The sequence below is a fragment of the Astatotilapia calliptera genome, chromosome 17 (assembly GCF_900246225.1).
Source record: "Astatotilapia calliptera chromosome 17, fAstCal1.2, whole genome shotgun sequence".
Lineage (NCBI taxonomy): Eukaryota > Metazoa > Chordata > Actinopteri > Cichliformes > Cichlidae > Astatotilapia > Astatotilapia calliptera.
Window position 1 is genome coordinate 16,783,907 of NC_039318.1, and position 14,927 is coordinate 16,798,833.

General features: G+C 42.6%; 1 long non-coding RNA gene across 1 annotated transcript; it reads left to right on the forward strand.

The window, feature by feature from the left end:
* The first annotated feature begins 158 nt into the window (after positions 1-158).
* Positions 159-8,441, forward strand: LOC113008844 (uncharacterized). The gene is made up of 3 exons (XR_003270073.1): positions 159-464; positions 7,534-7,772; positions 7,853-8,441. It is a non-coding gene; the product is annotated as an uncharacterized LOC113008844 (long non-coding RNA).
* Positions 8,442-14,927: the final 6,486 nt, after the last annotated feature.

Consider the following 14,927-nt stretch of genomic DNA (forward strand, 5'->3'; position numbering starts at 1 on the left):
ACACCAATCAGCTGACAGTTTCTATTGGTCGAACCTTAAAGAGTGATGAAACTGCTGAGGCTGACGGGCAAATCAAATCCCAACAAATCCCTGATCTCTGACCTTTGACCCTAGGAGTAATTGTGAACTTGCTGCTCTTATGCTGTCTGTCCACACGGTGGCAGTGTTGTCCAGGACATGAAGTGTAGCTGAGCAGCGATTTCAAAGCTGCCACCTCAACTGATTATTGATTAGCTTATCCTTTGTGCTGATGAAGGCCACCTTCTCCTCAGCCGACCTCAACCTCTAAACATTCAGAGCTCCGCCTGTCCAGATCTTTGTGCTGGATCTAATTTCCAGTTTGATGACATCAGGCCACACTCGAGATCATCAAGTGTGGATCGTAGCTGAGAGGCCCTGAAACCTGACAGGAATGAAAAGGAGAGACTTCCTAAACACTTTGTGTCGTCATGCTGTTTTCAAAGGTTCTGTATTTCTATGAAACTTACTCAATTGAAATTCTTCACAGTCTTTGGTGAGAATCTGAGGGACCTGCAGAAATGTGAAGGGTGAGAATGTGTGTTTGGTAGAGTGGCTCAGTGTGAATGTGGGTCCACTTCGGTTGTTCGGACTCGGCTGTAATCGTCCTCAATGTGGACTAACTTACAGAAAAGGAGTGAACTGGGCATGTGCAGAGAGGACCTCAGATAGCGCTGGAAAACTTCACCTTCATGAACACGTAAAATTGTTAGCTATACAGAGGGAGGCGGACAGCAGGAGGACGGCGGCGTGTTTTCCGTTATTTTTGAGCAGCTCCATGCACAGCACTGGTGACAGGAAGCTGGTTATAACTCCAGAAATGAATACCGCACAAAGCAGCTTAGTCTGTATGGCAGGGATTTTATTGTTGGTCTTAAAAGGCCGTTTGGTTTAAATTCTCAGGACTTCGAGCTCCGACTGCACACAGTTAAAGCTTCCCAGAGGAGCTCATTGGGAACGCCAAGCTGCCAAGAGCTCAGAGGCCCTTAAATGCTGCTGGCTGTTCTCTGCATGTTTGAAATACTGCTGATGGCTCTCACACAGAAAATAAGTGTAGGCAGAGAGGGGACGTCTGATACCAGCCTGCTGCAGGACCGAGCTACGGTGGCCCAGAGGTGCCAAATACTACAAACGTCAGAACTTTCCTCTGTTAATGATCTTATTTCCGAACGTTTAACTCACCGAGCATTAGCATCAGCTAGCTCTCCACTGAAACCATTAGCTCCAGTTTAAACATGTGTGACGCAGAGCAGCAGAAACATGCCTGGGTGGATGTTTGACCCCTCTCTCATAATTCATATAACGCCCAAGCATGCATTCTGTGTAAACTCAAAGGCTTGTGGGATTTAATTAAAATTAAATTACATTTTCTGACTGGGTTATCATGGAAAGCATGACAGCAGAGACATTTTTCAGCTTCATCGCAGGAAAAACAGTCAGCCTTTACAAAATGATTCTGAACCTGAAGAAATCAGGGCTGGAAAAATGATCCTACTTTCAAATTTAGGTGAAAAACAAACCTTTCATGAATCTAAAATATTTGAATGCCGATGTGAGCCTTGAAAGTTTACCCAGAATGCACTTTTTATTAAATATGGGAGAGGAAACGACAACATGGCAGCAGCCAATAATCACAGTGGAAATACAGTCGGCCTGTTAAAGTCTGAACAATTAAATAATTGCCAGAAAATTCCTTTTTTCTGAAAATGGAGTGGTTAATGAATCTTCATAAGAGTTTTAATTTAAAATGATAATTTTAATGTTTTAAAATGTATTGTTTGTAATGTATAGTGCAATTAAAACTCAAAACATTATTAAGGGGTAGTGAAAACACTGTGAAATCACAGTGTCATTAAGTTCATGTGTTTCAGCAGTCTGAGAGTGGCTGTGGTCCAGGCATCCAGCTGGTCACCTACCAACTGGAATATCAGTGGGTTGGTCCCCAAGTCCCTGAGCAGACCCCAGGTTGTCCCTGATGCTTCCATCATGTATAAATGTTGGACAACGTCCTCGGGCACAGAGGAAGTGATGTAGGAATGTGTGTGTGATTTGGTAAAAGAGTAGTGTAGAAAGTGCTTTGAGTGACAAGCTAAGAAGGAAGGAAGTGCTCTGATTTCTCTCCTCTGCTCACTGTTTCAGGTTGTTTTAAGCCCCGCCCCCACCACGCACACAATGAACAGATTCAATTCAATTTCTTTATTGTCCCACAAGGGGAAATTAGTTTAGCAGCAGGAGGATAAAAATAAACAGAACAATACTATAAAATAATAATAACAATAATAATGATAGAAAGTTCAAGGACAATTATTTGCCATTAAGGAGACAAGACACAGTAGGGATAAAAGAGACCTGGAGTCTTTTAGTCCTCCTCGGAGGTACTCTAAAACGGCGGCCGGAAGGCAACAACTCAAACTCACTGTGAAGTGGATGGTTCACACAATTAATAATAGAATGAGCCTTTCTGAGCACATTTCTATTGTAAATAGGGATGGGTATCGTTTTGGTTTTATCCGATACCGGTGCCAAACTGGTACTTTTGAAATGGTGCCGGTGCTTAAACGGTGCTTAAACCGGTGCTTACAGAATGGAGAACACAAAATTGGTCCAAAAACCTCTCATGTTCAGCTGTTTTTTTTTGTAAAAAGATAACAATGTTAGCCTTTTCTGCAGCTATGGGGCATATATGGTATCACTCTTGGCTGGAAGCAGTGCTTAAACAATGGAAAAAACACAAACTTTGTCCAAAAACCTCTCATGTTCAGCTGTTTCCCACTTTTTCTTTGGTCATTTTAGCCTTTTTGGCCAGGGTGAAGGGAGGATCTGCCATCAAACAAGAGGACAGCCGCATGTAGCTGTGATGATGTTTGCTAGTTCACCTTACATGCATTAATGTAATAACGTGGTTAGCCTACTCAACATAAATTATACACGAACAACATTAAGCTACTCACGCAGAGAAGAACGGCTGCTGCTGCCATCATCATCCTCATCATTTCTGCTACACTGGCAGGGCTAGGGGCCAGGACTCTCCTCTTCGGGTTTTTGGGGGATGTTGCTAACTCCGGGTCCGATAACAGGCACCACACCCACAGTAGATGTGCTCGGTGTGAGGTCTTGCAGCAAGCTATCAAATACGGCGCATTTCTCGGCTTTTAAAAAAAAAACGCTATGCGTCGCCAGGTGTTTCATCGGATTTGAGGTGTTACCTCCTTTGACAGTATCACAGTATCAGCTTAAAGCACTTGTTGCAGGCTGCTGAGTTTGCATATTTTGCTGTGAAGTACAGCCAGACTTTTGACCGCTTCGCCTTGGGCATTTTTAATCTGTAGCTCTGCTCTAAAAGAACGTACGTACCTGGGCCCGCCTACTATCCTCGGAAACGTAAACTGATTGGCTAGAATTCAAAGTGTATGACATCTCAGGGAAAAAAGCACCTAAATAAAGCACCGAAATGTGCGCTGCTTTTCGGTCTGGTTACTACCGTTTATGTCAGAACCGGTGCCATTATGGCACCGGATACCGGTACCCATCCCTTATTGTAAATGGCCAAAAGTTCATCTTGCCAGCGCCCTGAAATTTTGCTAGCAGTTTTTACCAGAAGTCCCAACTGATTCTTATTCTTCACTGTCAGGTTACCAAACCAGGCAGCAATACAAAAAGACATCACAGATTCGATAAAACGATAGAGCACAAGAATTGAAGTCAAGACAGCCTGTTACTGTGTTATACTGTTGTATTAGTCTGTTACAGTATTATCCATTAGCCATCTGCACCATCATCAGTCTGCTTAGCAGTAAAGCTGCGGAGCGTGACCTCAGGTCAGGTTATTTATCCTGTACTGGCAGCAGACGTGTCACTCTGGGCTTTCTTCCTGTTTTCTGGTGTTTTTCAGCCCAAATGATTCATTAAGAAAAGAACCTGCAGCTCGTCTCAGGATTAAATCACTGATGTGTGCTGCTGTTGCAGAGTTTCATGTTAGCTGTTTGCTTCCTGCACACTGAGGGGAATCCTGAGGCTCTGACCTGACCACAGTCTGGTCTTGGCCTCAGCCAGGTTTACTGTTCTGCGGCCTGGGCCGACAGCTCGAGGTGGCCGGGAGGCTTTGTGGATCCCCAGCCAGCCAAAAACTCTCCGCAGGTACAGAGTGGCAAAGCCTCAAACCACAAAATCCACAGGGCATAAAGGCTTAGTGTCAGGGCTGCAGGTGGAGACGCAGGAGTGAGGCGGAGGTGGAGAGGGTAATTATGCTGTGGTGGCAGTGCTGAGTCCTGACCTCTATGCTGTCCTTGTGTTTGGGACTGAACAGCTCATCAGAGGGATTCATCCAGTGCTATGAGTCCTCCAGGAGCTCACGAGGTTCCCAGCGAGCCTGCAATGATCTTAAAAACCTCGACATTCATGTGAGAAGTGTCAGTGTTCTTTTACCTGACGCACTGATTGTTCTCACCTGTGTTGGTAACGATTACCTGTCCTGCTCCTTCTGTCTCATTTTTACAGTCAGTCTGTTCCTCGTGCAGATTTGTTTAGTTGAATTTGTTTGTTTCAGTGATGGTTTCAAAACAATCTGACACTAACAGCGACACTCATCACATCTGGGTGGGTTTAGGATGAAGGTCCTGGTGGTTTGATCCCCAGCTGCTGACTCCAGCTAGTAGGATGTCAACGCTCTGGAGGGGATTTAGCCTGAGATAGATGTTTGATCCCCGCTGAAATGAACTGAAGATGAATATAATGACTAAGCATCGTCTTTTATCGTCGTCAATAAAAAAGCTCAAATGCAATCCCCCATATGAGGACACATGGTCACAGGAGGTCAAAGGTCAACCTTTAGATGCACGCAGGTCCTCACCCACTCCACACTGAGTTGTCTCCTGAGGTCACTCCACACTGGTGGATTACAGTGGTGTTTGGTATGTGAAGGCATTCTGAACTGTTTGTGGATCAGCTGAAGGACTTACAGATTAAACTGAGCTGTGGCAGTAAGAGACGGTGGGATGGAGAAAGGCGAGCAACTATGGGAGGCGTGATTGCAGTGGAGCAGCAGAACGAGAACTTCCTGTGCAGGACGAGCGATGAGACTGGATTCACAGCGTCTCCCTGGAAGCACCAGTATGCTGTAGTATTCTTTAGAACCTGGAACTAATGGGAACCTTTCCTGGAGACAAAAATATTTAAAGCTGAATGAAAATGACTTGAAGCTCAGCCTCAGATGGAGCATAAACTTCAGAGCAGCACGAAGTGTTTCGGCCCTCTGCTGAGCTCAAACATCACACCATCGTTAACTTCACACGAACTGAAAGTCTGAGTAGGACTTTCTGGCAGCTCCTTGCCCACCTGAGGCCGTCACACTGCAGGCCTGCAGGTCGCCTTACATAAATCCAACATGGCCACATAAAATCATCAGCGAGCAGCAGCCTGAGAGTACTCAGAGTAATTACCCCTCACTGAGGCAGAGCTGGCTCTTAAATAATCTCCCCTACACTTTGAGGGGAGGTCGGGGACTTTCCCCCGCGGTCCGCCTGCAGAGAAAAGACAGCGCACGCTCCAAACAAAGAAGCACCTTTCTTCGCTGCCGGCTCAGCTATCGGCAACAGGACCGCAACCCGCTGACTCAGGCTTTGATTGACGGGCTTTAAGTTTTCTCCAGCAGGAGAAAGGAGTGCGCTGACCAGGACTGAACCCAGACCACGTTCTGCCGCCGCTGCACAGGAATGTGCTAAAAGCTCCGTGCTCAGCAGCCAAACACTTTCCATCTTCCACTTAATGCTTCTCCAAACCTCCCACGAATGTTCGGAGCCGTCGGAGCCAAAACGACATGTAATCACAAAGATCAACAAAGCTTAACAGCTTCTACAGAACACACACACACACACACACACACACACACACACACACACACACACACACACACACACACACACACACACACACACACACACACACACACACACACACTCACTGCAGAGTTCTCTGCAGACTTTGTACCAGTTTAAACTCATTCTTTCAGTGTAAACAGCAACACCTGATGGCCAAACCCTGCAGTTGACTCACAGGACAAACGTGTTTTAAAGTGTCGGATATTCACATGAAACCTTTTAAGGATTTAGGATGGCAAACATGTGGAAACAAATGCCTGGGAGTCATAAGCTCAGAAGGTGACCCCACATGCTGTGAGGCTCGTGCACAGGTTTGAGGACCTTTATTTCCTCGATAAAATAAAAGCACAATAAAAGCTGAAAAAGCCCCACCCACCCCTAAAGTTGCACCAGACCTCCTCCTGTAACCCCTGTGAGATTTGAGGATCACTGGGCCCTTGCATCTTTTCCAGTAGTTGCACGTTACTCCCACAGGGGGCGGTGCAGACTGTTCCACAGATTTATCGTAACCTGATGACATCACTGTTATCCCAGGTGTCAACTCGCTCACAGGTGAATCTGTTCTTTTTGAAGCATCAGTGTAAGCGTGTTAATTCTGTGGAGCCATCTGTTAGCAGCCCATCTGTACAACCAGTGAAAAAAATTGTTGAGCTTTTATTTTGAAGTTATTTAAATGTTTATTTGAACTTGCCTAAACACTGAACATGTTTTCTTTTCTAAAAAAGATTTATGACCAATCACAGCAGTCTATTTCACATTGACTAACACCTGTTAAACCTGAAGAGAACGTCATGGGTCAGAAGTCGTTCTGCAGACACCCGACCATACAATATTCTAGAGATTACGCTGAGTTTTGCAATAACAATCACATTTTTCTGCTGCAGATTTTGTCCTCACAGTTATCTGTCTGTTTTATCAAGTAAGATTATGTTTTTTTTTCTGCTAAATGAGACATCAGATAAACAAACTGTCACTAAAACCTGCTGTAAGACAGTCAGTCTGCAACCAGTGTGTGATTGAATAAATGTCAACGAAGCAATTACATGCAATCTTTTTCTGATAATACAGCAATGAACAGTGACAAATCAGTGAAAATCATGTAGGTGAAGCTGTGTACAAATTTAATTATTACATGTGTGCTCAACAGCCTTTCTGATCTACAGGAATGTAACCAGAGTTAAGTCGAGTCCACTTGAATGGTCTCACTGACACAGACTCACTCACTCATGAGTCTGCAATCTGTCTGTATTTATAAACCAGACAGTAATCTCTCTGAGTGACTTCAGTCTGAGCTATGCTAGTTGCTCAGCTAACGCTGTCTCAGGATGTTGGTGAGGCCCTCTGTTCATAATATTTCCTGAGTATTTTTGTTTATTTAACAGAACACTGATATTTGGTGTCCCTGTATCGAGACAATATCAATAAATGAATATGGTGCTACTGTGCTGTATGGATCGCCACCCCTTTCAGGTTATTTGATCTTTTGTTTTTATGTCTGTATCTGCGTGCAGACTCGAGCCAGCTGCTAAATCATCTGTTTGAACTCTGTATGATCTCTTATGTTTGCCATATGTCATTAGCGTGAAGTTCTTCAAGCTAGAAGTTGTTTTCATCATAACCCTTTTGTTTTGTCTTTTAGAAAACAGACATTAGAAAACTGAGGATTACTTCGTGTTCATTGGGCAGCTTGTTGTTCCTTACTTCCTGCTCCTCTGTAACTCTACCATGACCATAACCTCCAAAATGATCATCATGTTTCATTCAATCTGCGACCAGAAACCCATCACCTGAGAAGGACGCTCATTTTCTCTTAGAAGGCGAGCTCTATACAATCTGAGCAGAGGAGTTCCCCCCCCCTGGACATTACAGAGAATTCAGGTTTGAGGCTTCACCTTTACTTTTCACGAGCCACAACAAGGGTTTTCATGAATATAAAATAATCTGAACTTTCACCTAAGGTCAGGGTGATGAGGGTGATGATACTGCTCCAAAAACATTCCTCTGATGCCATCGCAGCAATATGCAGAGTCGGCGTTTGAAGTTCTCAAGCCTTCACACTGTCAGACATGGAACTGCTTGTTCGCTTCGTCCTCATCAGATCATAAGTTCTGATGAGAGAAACTGTCAGCGCTGTCAAACCAGAGGACATAGAGGAGGCTTTATTCCCCAAGAGGATGCTCACAGGAAGCTGGAGGGGGCAGGGCATATCTACAGTCATGCACCTGAAAACACAACAAGGGAAACCAAACAGATTCCTGCCTTTGTACGAAAACAGTCTGAAAGGTGAAGTAGTGAAGAGGGTTTTACACACTGAAGCAGTGATTGGTGGAATGGAGTCAGGTGAGTGTTTGGGAGGGAAACAGGGCAGGTGTTAGAGGATGAGGTAACGTGTAAACTGAAAAAAGTGTTAACTTCATCCTACTCCTTTTTGAGCATAAACATTGTGTAGACATAGAGATTTTGAAGAAAACTTGATGTTTTTAAGTTTTTCTTTTCCCTTGTTATATCAATTATATTTACAAGTTTGAAATAACATCATTCTATCTATATGTGTGTGACGTTGACTTTTTTACTGAACAGAATACATTTTATCTTGCACTCTGGACACAATAAGTCAACACTTTTGACTCAGTCTTACAGTCACCACATGTTCTTAATGATTCCTTACATTAATAATAATTCATTTTAGAAGATATTTCTTTCTTCTTCTTTTTTTTAATCTTTTTGTCTCTTAATCCAAATATTTTAAATATTTTAAAATCAAAATGGTTATTTTTTAATTTTAAAATATAAAGTATCTATAAAGTTGCATATATCATAATTTATTTTTTTCAACTGAATTTCTGTTTTTCATGAAATTTTCTTCTTAATCATTTTAATTTTTTTTAACCCACTGGGATACAGCCCCAGTGAATGATTTTGTTTTTTACCATGCCAGGTTTGAATAAAATGTGTTTTAAAGATGCTGTATTTATACTTTGACATATCCCTACTTTTAGATTTTAGTCTCATACTTTTAAATCTTATTTGGTGACTTTAATGTTCTACTCTTTATTTTATTTTCATTTGGTCACATTTTTTTATTTTGACCATTTTAAAGATTTTTTTAAATTCATAACTCTTGATTAAAATTCCTCCTGGTGGAGGAAAAGGTTCCTCAGTATCCTGGGCTGTTTTATTTTTTATTATTTTGGCATACAGGCTGGAGAGTGCGGTTATTCCCCTGTAATAACAGTTATAAACACAGAGCTCCACTTTCTGTAATGGAGTGCAGTTCATTAAGGAGCTGGTTGCTTCTTCCTCTTCTTCTTTGGTGGCCTGGATACGTTGGTGTTGTTGTTCAGGTCTGCAGGACACGTGCTCACACTTCAAACAGTGGCCAGTTGTTGTTGGAGAGTCCTCAGCTGGACGCCGGCTTCGTGTCTGTGCAGCAAGGAGTTAATCAGCGTGGCCTCGTTACAGGACAGGATGTTGGTTTAAAGACACAAATGTCAACAGACACTTAAGTGCAGCTCGTTAATTCCATTAACTTTCGTGAAGGTGTGTGTTTGTTCAGCTAACTGGGCTGAATTATTCAATTTGTGCATTTTGGAGGTGATGTTTGGACAGCTAATGTGTGGAGGACATTTTCCATAAAGAGAAGAAAGACAGAGTTCAGAGAGTAAAAGGAGCTGCAGCTAAATATAGTTCATGGCTGCAAGTTCGCAAACACATTTTGATTTAATCAGTGAAGAGATGAAACAGACCACCATTGCTGGAGTCCGGCATTAAACAGTCAGTCAACACTTTCAACGGAGAAACCCAGAAACACAAACTCACAAAGTCTTCCTGCTCTCAATTTAACTTAAAAACTAATATCTGAACAAAAAACACACAGCTATTAACCTCATGCTGAAGGTATTCACTTTTTATTTGTATTTTCTAAATTTTATTTAACATTCTGAAGGAATTTAACAAACCCTCAGAAACAATGCTGTATCATCCAAAAAATGTACACTGTATATAAAAGATGGACATAGCCACCAGTTTCTGCAGTCCCGTCTCTAAGTTTTATTTGGATCCTAAGTTTTTCCAGTTTTATCCTGCTGAGCAGTAATCCTGAATTTGTGTCCATCTACTTAAAAAAACCCCATTAAACATTAAAAAAAAAAACATTCATGATTATTACAGTGGTCCCTCATTTATTGCGGGAGTTACATTCTAGAAATAACCCGCGATAGGTGAAATCTGCAAAGTAGCTAACTTTATATTTTACAATTATTATAGATGTTTTAAGACCGTAAAACCCCTCACTACACACTCTATACACTTTTCTCAGACAGGCACGAACATTTTCACACCTTTCTCTCTTGTTTAAACACTCTCAAAGTTCAAACCTTCGTAGAAAAATAAGTCCAGTATTATAGAATGAAACCAAAAACCCTCGGTTGCCTTTGACGGTGCAAAACGTTTCGTCGACATTGCTGTGTTTGTTGGGGAGAAAACTTACAGACATACAGTACAGCACTTCAGAGTCACTGCTAGCGATCAAAGATTTAAATGTGACAAGCTGAACGCATTCTGTACTGTACAGGAGACACGACACGAGATTGATTGACAATGGTCTACAGCCAATCAGGTTGCAGAACACAATGTGCTGTAAAAAAAAAAGAAAAGCATGCAAAATTGCACAAAACAATTCAGCGAAACAGCGAGCCACATTGTAGCAAAGGACCACTGTAGTATATAGCAGACTGATCAAAGAGGCCACGCTCTCTTTAATGCTGGTCAGTTATACATAGATGTATACAGATGTACTGAAGGGGGAAATTATCTATGGAGACCAAAGACTTTTTGCTTGAGACTGTAAACATGTTTATTTCTCCTGTAAAGCTGTAACAGTTTCTGGGGACTGATTCACTGCTGGAGCCTCTTTTGGACATCAGAGGAACTGCAGGTTTTTTAATTCATGTTTAAGCTGCAGGTCTGTCTCTCTTTAAGTTGTTTTCAGGCACACTGTGACCTTTAAGTTTCAAAGTGAACATGACGGCTCTCAGCAGCGTGCTGTGGTGGATTTACAGCTCCTCTCTCTCCTCCATGACGTTTCTGCAAACTGGAGACGGCACCAAACTCTGAGCAGCAGACAGAAACCGGCTGAGCAACAAAAAGCTATTTTTTAGCAGAGAACTGACAGCTGGGAGCACATCTGCCCACCACACCCTCACTCCTTATGTAACGCTGACAGCCCAGTAGGACAACCTCCAGCCTCTGACACTTTGAACAGAAGCTGCTGAAAGAAAAGGTTTTAATGCCATTTTTAAACTTATTTCAAACCCACGTTCCCCTTCTCTTTAATGTCTTTAATCCAGAGCTTTCAGCTGAATGATTTACTGTGAAGGTTTCCTCTAACTGAGGCATACATCAAAGCGACTCCAGGATGAAATAAAGCTCCTGTGACATGTCTGGAAGTCCAGACTGGACTCAAAGAAGGAGCCTGACGCCGTTTCATCGAGTCCACACTGAGGTAAAGTATCTGGAGACAGTCGAAGACCTCTGCTTCCTGTCTCCACTCAATGGACTCCTGTGTGTGCCTGACAATAAAGGATGAAGGTTACAGGCTGTCCACCCTCCACTTCATCATCCTCTCAGTGCTGGAACAGATAAGTTTCTCAGAACTCTAAGCTGCATGGAAAATTGAAGTTTTGTACTTCTGTGGCCAGTATCAGGAAGTCAGGAGGAACTTTGTCAATGTTATTCATCATCTGAAGCTCTTTGAGGTTGTTTTGTTTCTACAAGACAGAAAAGTCAAAGCCATTTTTATCCTCCCAGGAGGAGAATCATTAGGTGGCAAAACATTTGCCTGCTGGGTCACCCAGAAACACCTGTGTCACCAGAAGTGAACACAATTTATTAAACTGTAGTGCAGAGGTAGGCAACTCCAGGCCTCGAGTGCCAGTGTCCTGGAGGTTTTAGATGTGTCCATGATCCATCACAGCTGATTTAAAGGGCTAAATGGCTCCGCCGCATTTCTTGAAGTTCTCCAGAGGCCTGGTAATGAACTAATCATTTGATTCAGGTGTGTTGACCCAGGGTGCGATCTAAAACCTGCAGGAAACCGGCACTCGAGGCCTGGAGTTGCCTACCCCTGCTGTAGTGTAATCATTACGTATTCTTAGCGGCATTGTCTCAGAGTACACATGATCGAATAGTGATTGGTACCTCACAGCCTGCAGTGTGTGATACTGGAAATGTTGGTACTGGTCCAATACCACATACATACTGGGTCAGTATTACAGATACCAGTACCGATACTTTTAACCTGTGAAGAGAGTGTATGCTGGGGAGATCAGTGCGTCATGATTTATGAAATGAATCATCAATCTGCAAAGGCTGAACACATTTTAATGATCACTAAATCATTGTGACTTTTACTTTCCACAACGAGTTCAACAAAACGCACCTTTCTGCTTTTTATTTTTAAACTGTTGTTTGTGGACCTGAGTGTAAATGTATGCCTGTCTGTAAAGCACTTTGGGTCACCTTCTGTTCTTTTAATCTGCTATAGTCTATAAGTAAAATAAACATGACAGTCAATACAAAAAGGCTCAGACATTTTTTATATTGCATTTTTAAGTTACACTTTTCTTTCCACTAAGATCCTGTTCTGCTAATTTCGATCTAATAACAATACCAGAGTTGGTAGTGATGCTACTGCAGTGTGGAATGATCTGCCAACCTGTACCCTATTTGTCAAATGCCTAAATTACCTTCACAAAATTTTCAGAAAACTTGACCTCTGACCTTAACATTCGGGTCAAGGTTGCTAATAGTTGAATTGGTCTTTAGGTTTTAGTAATCGCCACTCCTTGAGTTATCGTGTTCATAAAGTTGCGTGTCCACATCGCCCACTATGTGACAACAGTAAAGGCATAAAAATGTGATTTTAGAAAGTGAGCAGAAATGCTCTTTGTTTTCTCAGAGAGCCAAGCTGCAGATACTTATCTGGGCACAAAGTGAGAGATGGAAAATCACTTATTTTACATGAAAAAGTAATGAATGTGCAACAATGACGCAACCTGAAGGTGATAATCACTGCGAGAGAGAAAAAGTTAATCAGAATCCCAAAACTGGAATGTGAAAACCTGCGCAAGAAACTGTTGAATGTTTGGGTAGATTTGATTTGTGGCTGCATGTTGATTATACTTAGAGTGGAGAGGCCGCTGGTCCAGATGACACACCTGTGCAGGTATGGAGATCTTTCCTGGAGTGAGAAGATGCCTGAGGACACCTGTGACCAGGTTCCTGGTTCAGTCTCTTTGTGTTATGGATTCTGTTAAGGATTTCTTCCTTCTCTCAGTGAACTGCTGTTCATGGGGAAGTCTCTGATAGTTAAGCTCTCCTCTCCAATATTTTTGTCTTTACAAATAAAGCAAACTGAGTTGACTTTGTCCTCGATAAATAAAGACGGTACTTTTCTGACACATTTTACACCACAAAGATATAAAATCTGGCACTTTGACAAAAGAATAAAAGATGATGGTGATGGCGCTAGACAAAGGACAACAAAGACAAAATCCAAGCTAAAAAGTGAAAAGAAAAATAGTGCAAAGCAGTAAAAGGCAGAAAAGAAACAATGGGCAAAAGAGAAGAGAGACCAAAACAAAAAGGTGTGTAGGACAGCGGAGCTAAAGGGTCCATAAGATGCTTAAAATGATGGAAAACAGAAAAAAAATAATTGTAATAATTGTAAACCATGCGAAACTGCGACAGAATGGTGCAATAGACATGGAAAGGCATAAATATGCCAGAAACAGCACAAAAACTGGACCAAGTGTGTAAAGCACAACATGGTCACATCAAAGGGGTGGACATAAGTGTTTAGAGTAAAAGTGTAGATTGCCACTGAATGTCAGATTGCTGCATTTTTACTTCATTCCTCATAAATAAAGCTCAACATTAGAAGGAGACAGAGAAGGAGAAGAGATCTTAGTTGCAGTTTTCTTTTGGACACGTTAACTCAAGGACCTGGACGTAATCGCTGCCTCCCATTGGTGTTCCTTCCACAGTCACGGTCATCAGAACAAAGTACTGATTGATCCCAGCTGCTTCCAGGATGCTCATTGATCACTTCTGTGTTCCTGGAGCAGCTCAGAGATTTAGCGGCTGAATGATGAAGCAGCAAAATCCTCGACGGAAACGGGCTATTCATCCTGTGGCTGTTTGAACTGTAGGAGCTCTGTGAGGCTGAGAGCACGAAGAAAATAATTAGAGGTGGGTTTTCGGTTCAGGGAGAAGTGGAAATAATGATGCAGGAGTCTGAGTTTTCTCACGGCTGCAGACCCAACATGATTCAGGCTGGAAAATGCAGTGATCTGCTCGAAGGACTCGGCTCTTAAAGCAAATTTAATCTGACTGTAAATCTGCATCTCTGGACGAAGGAAAGCAGCACAGTGATGGTTTTTAATTCATCATGTTTATGAATCCTGAACATTTTTACCTGCTGGACAGAAGAAACGAGGATGAGGAAGCTACACAAAAAAATTAAAACATTTCCAAACAATTAAAATGATGCAGAACGGGAAAAAAATGAAAACATAAAAGGAAACGAGGAGATTTAAATCTGTGGACTGGAGATCAGAAACACCGACTCGCGAGGCCAGCAGTTGAGCTCAGTGTGTGTGTGTCTCCATTTCAGTCAGTTAACGCCACCTTGAAGACAAAAGTTCCTCCAGTATGGCCTTGCTGTTGGGCTGTCAGACTTTGTCCTGTTGAGTTGGACTCTGATTAGATTTCAGGATAAGGCAAGTGGGTGCCTGACAGTTTCTATCTTCAGTCTTGTCCTAATGATTTCGCTGTCGGGGGTCAGCGAGTCCCCGGGCCCGAGTCGGAGTGCCTGAGCCTCTCCCTGCTCACAATCAAAACAAGGAAGAGCAGCTTTCAGCGCCACGCCCAGAGAAAGCAACCCGAGCCAGGCTGGATCGCACACATCGCCCTGATGCCAGCACGGAGCTCAGATCAGAGCTCAGATACGCCGTCCTGATGCTGCAGATTAGG